This window comes from Branchiostoma belcheri, unplaced genomic scaffold, assembly GCF_001625305.1.
Source record: "Branchiostoma belcheri isolate BF01 breed outbred unplaced genomic scaffold, Haploidv18h27 scaffold42, whole genome shotgun sequence".
Lineage (NCBI taxonomy): Eukaryota > Metazoa > Chordata > Leptocardii > Amphioxiformes > Branchiostomatidae > Branchiostoma > Branchiostoma belcheri.
In genome coordinates, this window is record NW_017804043.1 from 131,073 (window position 1) to 148,329 (window position 17,257).

General features: G+C 42.0%; 1 protein-coding gene across 1 annotated transcript in view; it reads left to right on the plus strand.

Moving 5' to 3' along the window:
* The first annotated feature begins 647 nt into the window (after positions 1-647).
* Positions 648-17,257, plus strand: part of LOC109478114 (polycomb complex protein BMI-1-A-like) — a 27,233-nt gene continuing 10,623 nt past the window's right edge. The window contains exon 1 of the mRNA XM_019779600.1: positions 648-746. The gene's annotated coding sequence lies outside the window, so the exon portion shown is untranslated. The remainder of the gene's footprint in view (positions 747-17,257) is intronic.

Consider the following 17,257-nt stretch of genomic DNA (forward strand, 5'->3'; position numbering starts at 1 on the left):
CACTACGTCTTCCATGGTTTACAAAAGAGAAGCCAAACCCTTCAGACATATAATATTTTTCGACATAGTTATAGTTTTAGACAATTACCTTTTATTATGTAGATTTTGTTACTCTGTCTCTATGTTCTTTTGTCCTTGTTATTTGCAATTATTCCTCGGGCAGGACTTTGCAATAAATTTATCAATTACATAGGTAGTTTGTCGCAATACTAGGTAGTGTGTGTATCACAGGGTAGCCTATCTTTTTCCCGACACAGTCGAAGCGCCCTTTGAACTTCTAGTAAGCGCGCGGCGCAAGCTGGTGACAAAATGCCGTCTGTCGGGTCATCCCGGATTCCGGAACCGCCCCCTCCCCGACACAGCCCGATCTGACGGTGCAAAACACGGCCGGGAATGCATAGAAAATCAGCTATCAATCACAAAGTTGATGCACTGAGCAGCCCGAAGCCTCTCTGTACCGATTTTGCGAGCTTACAGGCTTCTGATGTTTTTAGTTTTTAATCTCTAGGATCGTGGCGTGGTTGTGGAGAGGTTGTGTTGTTGTTGTGAGTTGTTTGTTCGACACGCGCGCTGGTGGTAAACAATCGGCCGCGCGGCTGGAGGAACTTCATTCCGCATGCAGTCACGTGATCAATTACAGCGTCTGCCGATACCTTGCTGCGGAGCCGCAATCGGCCGCCGACCGACCCAGCTCCGTTTTCGTCGATTTTCGGACCGTTCGCGGCGATTTGGAGACCAGAATCGAGGTAAGCGGCCAAGTAGAGGTCCTTGTTGACCTATATTCGTAAGGTGTCGGTCCGGAGTGGCGGCATTTTGCCGGAATTTGACGGTTTTTCCGCCGTGACGCTGCGCCACGTTTGTGTCGCCAGATTCAAGATGGCCGCTCCGCTACGGCGTTTTAAAATGTCCACCAGAATTCGTCATTTTGTGCCCGATCCCGCCGCCTGGCGCCTGTACCTCTACAAATTCTTGTAGGTAAGGGGGTAGACTCCCTGCCTGTTGTAGTGGATCTAGGCGGCTGTAGAGGTGTTGTCAGGCACTGTACCTCGAACCACGAGAGCCGAGCTGCTATAGGAGGGGGTCATGGCGTTCTCACAGTGAAAATCTGCCGGCGAAATCGGAATAATTCCCAACAGTTTAAGTTCGGGGTTCGCGAAGCATCAATCTCAGCGTTTCGCTGTTTGTTGTGCCTAACTGTCTAAAGTGTTGTCTATGCGTCACTTATTTATCTGCGGTCGTCTTTGCGGAGAAATGGATTATTTTGCGGTTTGAAATTGGGAAGAGAAAGTATTGAAGTGAGGAGACACGGAGTTCACAGCACTAGGTGCCCCAAACACCATCAAAAATCGGCCTAAGACAAAACCGTGCGGCCGCGAAATTTACGTGGTGTGGAGCACATATAAAACTGAACCATGTGCGTGATTGTCGGGATTTTAGGCCGCTTTGTGGCGAGGTGGCGAACTTACTTTTACCGCGCTGCGTTCGGGCCAGCTCGGGCAAATTTCAATCAAAATGGCGGTTTTCCCTTTAGTATCAGAGACATAAAGTTCCACCCGACACCCAACTTACGCACTCACTAATGACAGAAACGGCGCTTTCGCAGACTAAAAACCTCCTTTTTCCTACACCCTCACCCGTATCCACTACAATTTCTATCCCTTTCTAGAAGTTAAGGTTATGAGAAATAATCACGAGGATAACATATGATGTTGTTTATGAGGTAGCTATCGGAATGAGCCCAGAGGTGACAGTACTAAGCGTGACATGTCAAATTCGATCTTCGGCCGGCACCGTAACCGTCCCTCCCCTAGTGGCCACAGGCGCACAGAAAACCACGTGTGTGTTTGGTTTTCTTTCACCGAGGGCACAGGGCCATCATGTTAGGACAACACAGCCCGCCTTTGAAAGCGAGAAGTCGTTCTTTTCTTCAAGGCAAATTAACGTTCACAACTTTCCAAACTTCGTATAATGAAGACCGTTGAAACAGAGGACTTGAAAAATTAAAACACACTTTAATAGCGGTAACTTAGGATATTTTATAGAATACGAGCACTTCCATATTTTTTTTCCTTAGCCAAAGGAACTAGGTTTCTCACTTTATGAGATATTTACCTTACTGAAGGATGGAAAAAGGGGTAACAAGTTGCCAATGTCATGATCTACGTTGCAAGCGGATCTCCGCTTGTACATATAACGGTCATTTTAGCACACAAAACAAACATCCCCTATCATTTGCCTTTGACATTGCGTTACAGTTGTAATACTTGTAGGTTGCCAACTTTAGTAGAAAACTCTTTGTGCTTGACATCATTTTCTTGGCTGGTCGAGTCCAAGAGGACAGAAAATCTCTTCTTTGTGATAAAAAGTCGTGGTCGCGGGTAGACTTAAAACGTAGCGGTGCTTTGAAATATGGAGAATCCAAGAGAGAACACTTAAAATTGGTAGTTCTTATATCTCCAGTAGATCACGAAAAATTGTCACTGTTTTTAGAGTGAAAGCCCGCAAGAACTTAGCTGTTTTTTTTTTGCGCTACGGGATGGCAAGTTGGTCCAATATTGTAATAAAAGCAAGGACCTTTTCCGCGATACATGTATAAGATTAATTAGGAAACATTTTATTACTGCTGGACAGTTGCGTATTTTTTATTTACCAGTACTTCAATTTTTACCTCAAAACAAGGCTCGTACGAACTACTTACATTTTTTTGGTTACATTAAGGAACTGTAAAGACAGATGTTTGTTTACAATGTCTATTAAAGGTTGTACCCATTTGGGCAGCATTCACAGGGAAGCTTGTTCCACAGTGATGTAGTTCTAGGAAAGAAGCGAATGATGTATTCGTATGCCTAAATTGATATTTACCGATATGAAAGAAGTAGATGTTACAGAGGTTTCTCCAGAAATTCTTCGGGGAGATGTGCTCCCTAATCGGTCGATGAAAAATCAGCAAATTTTCATGAAAACACTGAGAGAAAACCCTAAATTTGAACATTTTGGGAGAGGTGCCAGGATTTTGGGGAGAGGGGGAGCACCCTTGCTTCATTGCTTGAGGAGAGCCCTGTGTTATGAGAAACCCTAGCCTCTGTAGCAGGCTTATAGAACTGTGGGTTTGGTGGTCTTCGGCTGTTTTCTGATCAGCCCGGCTATGTTGTCTATATGGAATCAGAAAATAGCACATAAAAGCTCCCAAAGACCCCGAAGACGCCCAAAACCCCCAGTTTTTGGCATGCTATGGAGGCTACACGGTAGGTAAGGTAGCTCGGGCGCGGTCTACTCTGAAGTGATATATGGGCTATTTTCCTTCCCGGACGACCACTTGCGTGTTGCTGACGTGTGGACGCACCGTGTTGACTTTTCACCCAGTTTCTAAGTGCAGTGTAGGCGGCGGATGTGCGTAGGTTACCTTAACGCTGCTGACTGGCTAATAACATATAATATCGCATAATTACATGTGTCAGTTATTCTTTAACTCGTTTCAGCTTGTATAGATATTATGTGACGCAGCGTAGTCGTTACAGTACTGTACGTAGCAATAAATTTCTTCTTTTGTCAGCATTTACATGTAACACGATAACGGAAGAAGGAAGTCTCAGTTTCATTTATTTCGAAACCTTTTGGCCCTGCTGGGCTAGTCTTCCAAGGCTCAAAGTCAAACACATACATTTAAAATGACATATTACAAATGTACATGGTACAGGAAAATACAGTTAAAACATTTAAAAACATACTACATCACGAAGATACTACATCACAAAGATAATTTAGCATACGTAGTCTACGTTATTACACTTCATACAAAAGACTTCAATATTAATTTAATTGTTCCTTAATATTTTTGTAGTTCTCGTTTTAAGTATCAGTAAGTACAGAGTTATGTGATGGACATGGATTTACATTTGGATCTGGACACCTGTGGCTGTCATACTGACAGAATTAAACGAAACAGGGTTATGTTTTGTTTCACTTTGACCACGGCTTGCTGTTGGTATAAGAAACCGACGGGGTTTTGTTCTAGGACGGCCTGTTTCTTGGTGTGTTGGTTCGATTTGGAGATTTGTGTATAACATTTACAAGTAAAACATGAAATCACATACAGCTTTATCGAATTGCAACGCAGCTGGTCTAAAGAGAGAGTAAGTTTTTAGCATGATCTTTCCGTATCCGGTAGAATCTAGGTCTTGTGGCTTACAATAGAACAGTTACGTGTCGCAACATTTAGTTCGGTTGGCACGACGTAATGTGGTATGTACGCAAAACATTCGCGTTTCCTGGTTAGATCCCTTTGATGCTGTCTCTTTCTTAGCCGTGCAGTCAGTCGAAAATTCTGTTTAAATCAGTACGTGCAGCAAAATTGGTTGATATGATCTACTAGTATATTTCTTATCTATACATAGAAAGATGAAGAGAGAGAGGGACAGAGAGAGAGACAGAGATAGAGAGATGACAATAAGCAAGGATGCTGGTTCAATGGAATGATACTTTCATAAGCGGTTACATTTCTAATACACGACTCAGGTAGGTAGATAAGATTAGTTTGTCTATATCTGACAAGGTAATTGGCGCTTCTGGAATGATAATGTTGCTCACCTTGACCTAAGGGAAGAGGTCATCTTCGGGGCCGTTTTGACCGAACAGGTTTCTTAAAACTCTTTAGGTTTGGGTTTTGGCTTATTTTTGGTGTTTTTTTAGGCTTTTTTATCGGGCTTTCTTTTCTGTGCTGGTACTAGTATCTTTTTTGTTGGCGTAAAAAACTGATACCAGTGCCGCAAAAGAAAGCCCAATAGAAAAGCCTGAAAACACGCGAAAAATAAACCAAAACCCAAACCTCTGCTTGGAGAGTAGTTTCCTTACAAAATGCAAGCCGTGCTCTTATATTGAGGTGTTACAGAACATAGGAAAACCGAACGCTGACAACAGTTTGTTTTGTAAAGAATACCTTTCTGGTTTGTTGTTGTAAATGAAAATCTTTCGCTAACTGGAATTCAGATATGCACACGTTGTTTAAACATAGGAGTAGCTAATATGTTACTTAACCGTGCAAAGTAAAATATTCGCGTTATTATGATTATATTTTTAAGTATATCAAATCTTTTCTCTTCGTTTCTCTGTGAGACCACAAAAGCTATTGACAATAACAGGTGTTTTGGAAAACCGGCGCGCTAGGGCTTATTTTCCTTTCAAAGTCATGACTTAAGAGCCAATACAACGTTCACAGTGTAATTGTTTTAGGAATTGCACAACTGTTGTCACTACATGGGCCGTGTTCCTATAGCATATAACACGACAGTCCTTCTAGTATGGTTAGAGGACTAATGTTATGAATGGCATTCCGGTAAAAAGGAAGTTATTTGTAGCCTCCATAGCATGCCAAAAACTGGGGGTTTTGGGGGTCTTCAGGGTCTTTGGGAGCTTTTATGTGCTATTTTCTGATTGCATATAGACAACATAGCCGGCCTGGTTGAACCTTGGCTAATGAGAAAACAGCCGAAGACCACCAAACCCCCAGTTCTATAAGCCTGCTACGGAGGCTAGTTGTTTTGGACATATCCTGGAACGCGTCGTATTGTGTATGTCAACTAAAGTAGTCGGTAGGCACAACCTGTAACTTGTACATGTATGTGGAAAGTGGCGGTGTGTAGTAATTAAAGTAACCAATCAGCGCGTAGGGTCATACGACAGACGTGTTTGATTGACAGTTTTTACAGATGATCCAAGAACAGGAGCAGGCTGTGGGCGAGTGAGAACTTGTTGTTTTGATTCTCTTAGACGCTCATGTAAGACTACATTTGCCAAATTCTCCATGTAACAATACTAATATACATTGTTAAGCGAAGAAGATGCCAAATATGTTCCTGACTTCTTGTATTTAAAAATGAAAATGACAACCTGTAGTGTGTGTGGAAAGTGTCGGTATTGTTTTGATTCTCTAAGACGCTCATGTAAGGCTATATTTGCCGAATTCTGCACGTAACAATCTACTAAGTAACCTAAAAATAAGAAGAAGATACAAAATGTATTATTGACTGTTTGTTTTAAAACCAAAAAAGACGTAATATGAAATATCAACTGTTTTTCCAAGTCGCGATGTTGAAATTAAACCTTTAGTCATTACACAGTAACATAGTTATTATGCATTGTAACCTTATTCATTCTATTTTGTTATTCTCAAGCTTTGCATGTCTGTACCTGTTTTTGTACTTTTGTACTTTAGATGGCGATATGAACATAATCTTTAGCTCGAGTGTGTCGTCATCTTGTCCTTTTTTGTCATTAAATGTTGCAATGAAAAAAAAAACCTTTAGACATGCTGTTACAAAAGTACAACCTGTGTAAACGGTAAACCAGATATACGGAGACAGAAATGTTTTCTGTTCAAGACGAATTAGAAAACCCATTAGAAGCGTCCGTCTTCTCAGATTGAGTTGAAGAAGAGTTCACATGTACATGTACACGTCTGTTTTTCCTTACTGTTCTGTTTTGGAGGTCAGAAGGTGGGACGGCGACCCTTCACATTTGATATACTAGTATCCGTAAACTTACCGGCCAAAACAAATGCCACGTGTTCAAAAATAGGAACGCTCTCTGTCTCAAAAGAAGACGTCGAACCCAACAAAATTAGAACCAAGATGCCAAAAAGCAGTTACTCAAGCAACTGGATATGATTTTGGAAATCATCCAAAATCATATCCAGTTGCTTGAGTAACTGATTTTTGGCGTATCGTATCACCTGGATGTCTAACCTTCTTCGTAGTACCAAGTATGTAGTAGAATGTAGTATCACATAGACTTTCATATCATTATATCTTCTTTTTCATACATGTTGTTTGTATTTGCAAGTAGCCATCGGACATGTATTTGCAATAAACTTTCTCTTTTCTTAATCACGGTCACTAATACTTATGTGATGGTAGACAGCGTATATCTTAAGAAAAATGTGAAAATGAAACAAGTGCATCAACAAGTTTTTACACACTGTGTGCGAGCAATTCGTCTGTAAAAGGTCGGAAGATGATGACAATAATTTCTTTTGCAGCTGGCTAAGCATTGCTTGTCGAACTCGTTCAACGTGACTGAAGCAAAACAATTGCCGTTTTGAAAACAAGCAAAGCGTAAACACCACAACTGCGTCATGTTTCGGCATATTGCATACATGTTTTATTGAAGGGAGCATAGCTTTTAAGTTAGCCTCGAGCTCCGTAGCAGGCTTATAGAACTGGGGGTTTTCGGCTGTTTTCTGATTAGCCCAGTTCTAAAAAAAACGGGGGTAATTCAACCAGGCCGGCTATGTTGTCTATATGCAATCAGAAAATAGCACATAAAAGCTCCCAAAGACCATGAAGACCCCCAAAACCCTCAGTTTTTGGCATGCTATGGAGGCTAAGCTTAAGTACTGTAGTTTGGAATCGTGGAACCCTGAAAGACTTGGCCTCGCCCGTGTCTCTCTTGGCGAAGATTAGACGCAGTTTTCTTAGCGGCGACATCAAAGACAGACAGAGACACAAACGTTCGGGCGGCTGACATGTTTAAGAGGTCGTGTCGTGACCCTGGTATTAAGGAGGAGGGGAGGGACCGGGCATACAATAGGGTGAGGTGTGTGTGCGTGTGCGTGTGCGTCCTAACAATGTCCCATAGCAGTGGTAGAAATGCTTTTTTGCAGGGTGCTGCAATATTGAATTAATGTCAAAATTTTGTTCCGCAATTCGGAAATACTTTCTGCAAATACACACTTTAAAGTCTGGATCTAAACCCATGGCACATACAATATTGCATGTTGGCAAACGTTATACTTGTAATTTGAAAAATACATGCAATATTACTTGTGCATTGTAGAGTCAGTAGTAAACAAGCTCCTAAACACCACTGAACCCCTTGCCTGATTTTTTCAGTCTACAAAATTGCAGGCTGCTTAATTTTTCTTCGGCAATATTGAAAATGTCTCTGCAAAATGCAGACTGCAAAAGGGTATTTCTAACACTGGTGTGCGTCCTAACCATACACAAAGGTTAAACGTAAGGTCACATAGTCTTTCTGTGGCCGTAGGGGCAGTGGGTAGTTAATCCATTGTGTCCATAAGGGCACGGTATAGGAAGGTGGAGCCCATCCCTGTCCGTCCACCACATTTAGTTGCCCAATCAAAGTCAAGTACCCATATATCTTTGCAATGTCACTGAAAGAAAACGGTTGCTTGTTTTGTATAGCAGACTGGTATCCAAAAATAAAGAGGCGCCTCACGTGGCTTGCTTTTGGGGCTATTCTATTGGAAACGCTTTAAGTATGAAATGATGACTAAAATGTGCTAAGAAATGGCAGTAAATGACAATATTCCGACAGATTTCCTCATCCAGAATATGTTTTGTTTTGCCGCCTTGGATGTCTTTTACACGTGTTAATTTACTTCCGAAACTGTAGTGTGTTTCTTGGCGCTTGGATTGTTGTGAGTACCATGGCCGTGTTGTTTCAGCCTTGAACTTTCGTTTACTGGCCTCCTGGAGTTAGCTATTACACTATGGCAGAATGTTTGGGAAACCCTCCACAAACACTGTGAATTTACAGATGCCTTTTTGAAGACGCCAATGGTTTCTATTCTTTGTTCACTATAGTGTTGTGCGACTCACATTGGGGCTTGTTAAATTGAAATTTGGAAGATGGTTTTTCCAACTTTGAACAGCGCAAATCGGATTCGAAACAGAATAACCTTTAACCGACTCAAACCACTTTCAGAAATCCGATTTGAGTCTGATTTGGACCAACTCACCAGCACCTAAAGTCAGTTCCCAAATGTGTAAGTGTATAGGGAAGCGCACAACTGAAGAATCTTGATTGAGGAGTTACCATTGTTTTGCCACCTTCAATCAGAATCGATTTCAAGTTAAAACTTTTCTCTCGGCGATTTCTATATATTTAATAAAAAAATTGTAGTAAAAGTCCGGTAATGTATCTATTTACTAGTACCTCCAACATTGAGTGGCATTTACTAGTTTTTCCTTGATTGCATGAAGTGCTCCCGTACACTGTACACCGTTACACACATTATCACGAATATCTGTGTGTTAAAGAAAGGAGCTTTAAATTCTACCTGTGTTATTTAACGGTTGAAATGGTTGGAATTGATTCGGTGCAGGGTAGGAAATCTCTTGCGATTCACCTTCAGATCTTCCTGATTACGTACGCGACTAGGTTTTGTTCTTTTTTTTTTCGCGCGCGTTTTTTCCAAGCAGATGTTAGTACGAAAACATTCACGTCCTTTTTCGTACTCTTTGCACGCATCTCTTCCACTGACCAGTGTACTGGACAAAAAGGAAAAATTATTTGATTTTCATCGAGCATTTTCAGTGCGGCTGACAAAGGGAAATATCCAATATACAATCCGTTATACAATCAGCACATACTAGGTAATAACAAACCAGAGATGAAGCTACGGTCGCTAAAACGACCAGCTTAAAAGACTGGACCACGAAATGACCATCTGGCCTTTTATTCATTCACACCGTAGCCCTATAATCACATTATTAATCGCCACACCAGCCGCTGATAGCTAGCCGCACCTATAAAGAGGCACCGATATCTCACAGATTTGCAGGCGTTTTGTATCATCAACGAACAACCTTTGAAAGGCTATCACTAAATCATAGCCTCTGCCAGGCTTCGGGAGGCGGCTGGAAAGAGTAGAAATCGGCCAAATACAGAGATAACATGCCGGGGGAGTTGGTCCCCTACAGAGTACATTCAGGTGCGGCAGAATATACTTTCTAGCGGACTAGCATGTTATCTCTCTATTTGGCCGATTTCTACTCTTTCCAGCCGTCCCGAAGCCTGGTAGAGTCTGTGAAAATCAGACGATCCTGAATTTTCCCGCCGTTTTTGGTGACATCGTTTTCCCGCGTTTTTCTTCTCTCGTCAGCTTTCATATCTGCCCAGGAGGAAGACTGTGTCGGCCTGTCAGTGATGGATTGCGCGGGGAGCGAGTTGGGTGATTGTGCTCGCGTTATCTGCGTGTGGAAACGTGACCGACATACTGAGCGGCGCACGAACGCGTTTCAGTCAGGCGTGATCCCCAAATTTACCCCGCTGCGCGCTGTCTTCGCTTGGTTTATCCCGTCAGAAGGGCTCAGAGAAGCTCTTATTCAAGCTGCTTCATGGAACTTGTCTCTCATCTGCGTGTATACCTTTGGCAAACGTGTGCAGTCTTTAATTAGCGCGTGGTTGGAAGAAAATGCTTCCAAGTTGACGGTACAATATAGGCTTGTGATGATGGATTTGGACGATGTTTTTTCCCATGTATTACAGGACTAGGGAATTTACACAGAGTCTGTATGAATCAGACGCAGTTGCGGATGTAAGCAAGAGCTGCAGGGTGCCTTTTGCCTTTTGTCGTTGTTATCCAGTCTTGCTTTTCTCTATCATAGCCCCATTCTTTATTTATCTATCGTACCTTCAGTCGAAACCATTTTCGCAACGTTTCTACGCATTTTGATCCAGTGTCGTCTGAACTATCATTCTCCGCCCTTTTTTCTGACTCAGTGTCGTCTGATTTCTCCTTTCCCGCCACTTTTCTTCTACCCATTCTGACTCAATGTCGTCTGATTTCTACTTTCCCGCCACTTTTCTTCTACCCAATCTGACTCAATGTCGTCTGATTTCTACTTTTCCGCCACTTTTCTTCTACCTATTCTGACTCAATGTCGTCTGATTTCTCCTTTCCCGCTACTTTTCTTCTACCCATTCTGACTCAATGTCGTCTGATTTCTCCTTTCCCGCCACTTTTCTTCTACCCATTCTGACTCAATGTCGTCTGATTTCTACTTTTCCGCCACTTTTCTTCTATCCAATCTGACTCAATGTCGTCTGATTTCTACTTTCCCGCCAATTTTACTTAGTGTTCTCTGAACGCTACTTCATCACTACTTTACTTCTCTTTAATTTAACACAATCGTGTGTTAGGAAACTTTCCCGCCACTTTTTGTCTTAACTCTCCTTTCCCGCCACATTTTAGTGTCGTCTGAACTCTCCTTTCCCGCCACTCTTCACAATGTCGTCTGAAATCAATTTTCCCACCACTTTGTAATATCGTATAACTGTAAATTCCCGACAATGTTCAGTGTCGTCTGAACTCTCCTTTTCCGCCAATTTCAGTCAGTGTCGTCTGAACTCCACTTTCCCGCCAAGTTTCAGTGTCGTCTGAACTCTACTTTCCCGCCACTCTTCACAGTGTCGTCTGATCTCTAGTTTCCCGCCATTTTTCAGTATCGTCTGGTCTCTCCTTTTCCGCCTCTTTTTAGTCACCTCAGTGTCGTCTGATTTCTCAGATCTTCTCATTTACCGCCACTTTTCAGTGTCGTCTGAAATCTCCTTTCCCGCCACTTTTTAGTATCGTCTGAACTCTCCTTTCCCGCCTCTTTTCAGTCACCTCAGTGTCGTTTGATCTCTCATTTCCCGCCACTTTTCAGTGTCGTCAGGCTGAACTCTCCTTTTCCGCCAATTTCAGTCAGTGTCGTCTGAACTCCCCTTTCCCGACACTTTTTTGAGTGTCGCCTGAACTCTAGTTTCCCGCCAATTTAGTGTCGTCTGAACTCTACTTTCCCGCCTCTTTTCAGTCACCTCAGTGTCGTCTGAACTCTAGTTTCCCGCCACTTTAAAGTGTCGTCTGAAGTCTCTTTTCGAATCCCGGCAATTTTCGATGTCGTCTGAAATTTACTTTCCCGACACTCTTCAGTGTTGTCTGAACTTTCACGGTGGAACTCCTTTCCCGCCAATTTTCAGTGTCGTTTGAACTCTCCTTTTATAGTGTCGTCTGAACTCCACTTTCCCGCCAATTTTCGATGTCGTCTGAACTCTACTTTCCCGCCACTCTTCACAGTGTCGTCTGATCTCTAGTTTCCCGCCATTTTTCAGTATCGTCTGGTCTCTCCTTTTCCGCCTCTTTTTAGTCACCTCAGTGTCGTCTGATTTCTCAGATCTTCTCATTTACCGCCACTTTTCAGTGTCGTCTGAAATCTCCTTTCCCGCCACTTTTTAGTATCGTCTGAACTCTCCTTTCCCGCCAATTTTCAGTGTCGTCTGAACTCTCCTTTCCCGCCAATTTTCGATGTCGTCTGAACTCTCCTTTTTCCGCCACTTTTTAGTGCCGTCTGAACCCTAACGTTACTTTCCCGCCAATTTTCAATGTTGTCTGAACTATCACGGTGGAACTCTACTAGAAGTTCCCGCCACCTTTTAGTGTCGTCTGAACTCTAAATTCCCGCTAATTTTCAGTGTCGTCTGAACTCTCCTTTCCCGCCATTTTTTAGTGTCGTCTGAACTTTTACGGTGGAACTCTACTTTCCCGCCTCTCTTCACAGTGCCATCTGAACTCTAAATTCCCGCCAATTTTCAGTGTCGTCTGAACTCTAAATTCCCGCCAATTTTCAGTGTTGTCTGAACTCTCCTTTCCCGCCACTAGTACGGCGCCCTGAACTTGACCTACCCCCCGGGTGGTCCAATCGTGCCGCCGCTGGCACGCACCGGTTCCCTCAGACTCCGTGCTTTTGTTCCCGCTGTTGGTTTTAAGGTGCGGCGATGACTGAGAAAACTCGCCTGGGAATAACACAATACTGCAGGAAGAGTCGTATGACCTACATTTTCACGGGTATCGCCTGATAGTGATAGCATTGAAAGATGTGATACTTTATAATGTCGACTTGTAGGGAACCGGTCAGTTACAAAGGGCGAACATCGCAAACTGAGGGCATGGTTTACTCTCCAAGCAGAGGTTTGGGTTTGGGGTTATTTTTGGCGTGTTTTAGGCATTTTTATCGGGGTTTCTTGTTTGCACTGGACTTTTTTTTCACCCAATCCCCTCCCCCCCCCAAAAAAAACCGTGCAAAAAAAGAGACCCCGATAAAAAGCCTAAAAACACGCCAAAAATAACCCCAAATCCAAACCTCTATTTGGAGAGTAGGCATGGTTAGCATTAGTATTATTTAATGTCTTGGGTCGTGGGACTTCGGCGCACTGTTATGTTAGCTTTGTGTATTTATATGTTGATTGTATTTTGTTGTGTGGTGCTGCTAAAATACGTTGTAAACGTGCAACGCTACTTTGTCTTTGTTACTGTTTTCTTGTGTATTGATGAATAATAATTATAAAAAAAAAACTGAGGGCGTTCTTGGGTAGTTGTGCATGTGTCTTGCAAAATGTATTCGTCTTGATACAGAAAAGTCTCCTTCGCAGACTTGTGGGGTGGCGGATAGATCATTTTCGGCGTTTAGTTTCACCACAGCGTCCTTAAAAATTGTACTGCATGAAAATCGCACGACGATATAAGACGAATATGATCGCCTCGTAATTATTTTAGAAACAAGGAGATTTAATTCTTGTTGTACTAACGTAAGACAATTCCATCCACTGGTGCAGGGCGGTGGATCCTTACTAGTATTTTTAGCATTTATTTAGTCGATTCCTTTTCGATTGAATTGTCATTGTTTAAGTCAGGCCGTCCTAAAATTTCTGTGTGACGGGAAAAAATAATCAGCAGAAAACACGTGGACGTTTATATAATAATATGCATAGAGATCTACTATACGCTTTGCTGGTTAATAAAGTACAGTCTCTTGCGCGTTCGAATGGTAAACAATTTTCAATATCCTATTCTCTATTTTCGAACGACAACATCTGACACTGGCATTGCATTAGATAGTCAGAATTCACCGTACAGAATTTGTAATACTAGTATTGCGTTGTGTCAGGACTAAATGTAAACAACAATTGAATGACGCCACCATGCTGATATGTCTGCCATGTATTGTTAATTTGTTTCTTTGTAACTAAAACGCACGCAGGATTGGGTAGGGAATTTTTGAAATTGTAGATGAAACTTGAACAGAAACCCTGTTGCTCTAGTGAAGGACAGAAAATACCCATCCCAAAGCTCTACCCAAAGGTAGAAAGACTAAACGCAAATAAAAATGTTTGACGAACATATTGCCACTCTCTCATTTAACTATAATCGAACTATTAATTGTCACGCTATAATTGGTTGAACTTCTAATTGTGTTGGAACATCAGGCTCGGTAAAGTCAAGAAATGGTTCTGTAGGAGTTGTTTACTTGGCCACAGTTACAATCTCGATATGGTTAACCGCACGACTTAGTGGTTACATGGTGTGGTGACCAAACATGCCATTTGCACATATTTGTACTGTTACCAGTACTTCAGTTAATTCAGCACGCTATCTTATTTTATTTCATTTTCATAGCCACAAAAATATTTCCTTGTCATAGAGTAGTATCTTTTAGCTTCATAGCTCATTGCACAACAATATGAAGAAAACGGCAAAAAGTAGATTGTATATTTTATATACATAGACATACTGGCATACGCCCTTTTTCTACACTTTTAAGTGTAAAAATTTCATCCACATTGCCAACATAACCCACATTGTAAACAAGAATTTCTTCTTGCAACACCTGGTTAAAACTACTCGACTAAAGGTCACAACGCGTATCTTATTATACGTAAGTGCCGTAAAGATTATGTAAATCCCACAGGTATAGAACAGGACTTAGTCTAAATTCTGCAGGTTTACTTGTAATTCTACCCTTTTAATGGCTCTTATACCATGTTGCGTAGTCACATCAACGCTACACTATAGCTAGAATCGTTCACCTAAAGTTACTGTGATTAGTAAATTTTTCAGTATGTATGGAACGGTATAAAATCACAGATTTTGAGAAATTAACATTGGTAAGTTTAGAATTATTAGAGATGCGAAATTTCGTGTTCAATCAGAGTCAAAGTGATGATAATGATTATGGGAATAGTAACTTTATTGCAAATCCGTGCCCAAAGGCTGAAAGTGTGCATCAGAAATAAAAACATTGAAAACCACCAACTAGCACTTCTTTTAAAACAGTTATTGGGGCATGGGTTAGATTTTCTTCTGTATGCATTGGAATATGAAAGGCATTGTGTTTTGGGAGATATATGTATTAGATAGTGTTAGCAGAAAGTCATGATGGTAAGATATAATAAAATCAGGTTTTACAAGTGATATTTTACACAAAGGACTAGGACAATGTTACGTACACTTGTCAGTTACAAAATATCTTTTTACACTACATGCACACATAACAACAAGAGTGTTTGATTTCTATATCTATTTGACGGACAAATAGAGCTATATGATAGAAGCACTTGGTGCCTCAATATAGGTTTGTGAGATTTTTTGATAGTTGAAACCAGAGAGAGACACCGATATTGGAAAAAGGTCCACCTGACACACTGGCGCCGTTGCCACTGAAGGACAGGAGGTCCCGAGGGACGTGGCACACTTCATTACTGTCTGACCTCCCGACTCTAACCCGCTCACGGGGATTATCCGCTTTTAAAGCCGATCAACTGGAATTAATGGGGATTAGCTATCTGATTGTCTGAAATGTGTGATCCCTTGGGGCCCAAATTATATGCGACAGGCTATCTTTGACGAAGAAAAATGCTTTATGCTATTGATCTAGCTAGATACTAGAATTCTACTAGATGTAACGTTGTTGTGCATTTACCAATTTCATATTTGACTGGCAGAGTATCTTTCTTTATGTTGCCAGATATGTAAGTTTGTGAATTTAGACTGAAAACTATGATGATAAGTCTGGTGGCAACTACATTAAATGCCCAATAGACCAACCAGTCAGTCTACATAGCCGAGCAGAGAAACAAAAACTGGAAGGTTGTGCGTGTGCCATTGAAGACCACAACACTTTGTTTCAACTAGAAAGAATAAGGTGTATGCAACTAAAACTGTAGATGAGAAAAAAATGAGTTTTCACTGTTCGTTTTTTTTCTATTCCATTATGATTTGGCATATGAGAACACAAGGACAAAGCAACGTGAAGATACGCTTCATTGGGGACAGCCTTCCCTTCTGTATTTCGACAAAAATCTAAATCATAAATTTCATGTTGTATCTTTTCAAAGACGAAATCATCATAGTTTTCAGTCTAAATTTGAGCATTTTGGGAGAGGTGCTAGGATTTTGGGAAGAGGGGAGCACCCTTGCTTCATTGCTTGGGGAGAGCCTTGAGGTTCTTTGCTAGTCGTTCGCTTGTCAGAACCAACCGCCAACAAGAATCTAATATAGGAAGACAACTGAATTTTGTTTGACACATGCACGACTATCCATGCAAGATGGGTTTTCTAAAACATGGAATGGCTTTTCAAACCATGAGAGACTTGCCATCGCAACGTCCCATACACGTGGAAAAAAGGCTATTACTGTGCAAAGTGATGTGTAATGTCGACACATGTAAACCTCTCCCTCGGGGGTTATTCTAATTGTTTGCCCGTGGCGAAGGCAGCTAGCTCGGAGGCCGAAGTCGTAATTATATAGATAGAGCAAGGGACGGCGCCAAGGCTATTCCTTGAATTTCTTAAGAGTCAAGATATATATCCTTTAACTGTAAGAAGTATATATATATATAGTGTGTGTGCGTCTCATATACGTACGCGTGTAGTCTACATTCGCCAGTGTAATTTTTAGCAGGAAACAGAAACACGGAAACCTACTAACGTGTGTAGGAAGGAGAAGAGGTATTAAGAGGGTATTTTGTATGCTACGATATCTTAATTCGTGCGTCCACCAACGTATTATTTTTGTGGCTCTCGTGGCGCCTAGTAGAAATTAGAGGAGCTTGCGTCCGCCAAAATGAGATCCCGGGTTGTTTGCACTGAATAGAAATGAGAAACTGGCTGCAACTAGCCTCCATAGCATGCCAAAAACTGTATTTTTTGGGGGGTCTTCTTGGTCTTTTGGAGCTTTTATGTGCTATTTTCTGATTGCATATAGACAACATAGCCGGCCTGGTTGAATTACCCCCGTAACTGGGCTGATCAGAAAACAGCTGAAGACCACCAAACCCCCAGTTCTATAACTTATTAAGCCTGCTACAGAGGCTAGGCTACAGCGCTGCAACGCAGACATTAGGAACGTTCAAAATTGTCTGGGGGTTTGGTGTGAACCCGGGTAAAATGCGGCATTTAGCTGGGAACCCGCTCCGACAACAAGTCAGCCTGTAGCTAGCTGGGGCAAATCTAGATTCGGCTGGAGACAAGCGAGGAATGTGCACTGTGTACCGCGGGGTCACATGCTTGAACCCAAGGCGGGCTGTGATTGGCTGTCGGGACGCCGTACGTCATTGATTGACAGCTCGGGTGACCTGTGGGCGATTATTCCAGTCACGTACACCTGACAGGCGTCAGGAGGGAGGGGGGGGGGGGGTTAGGG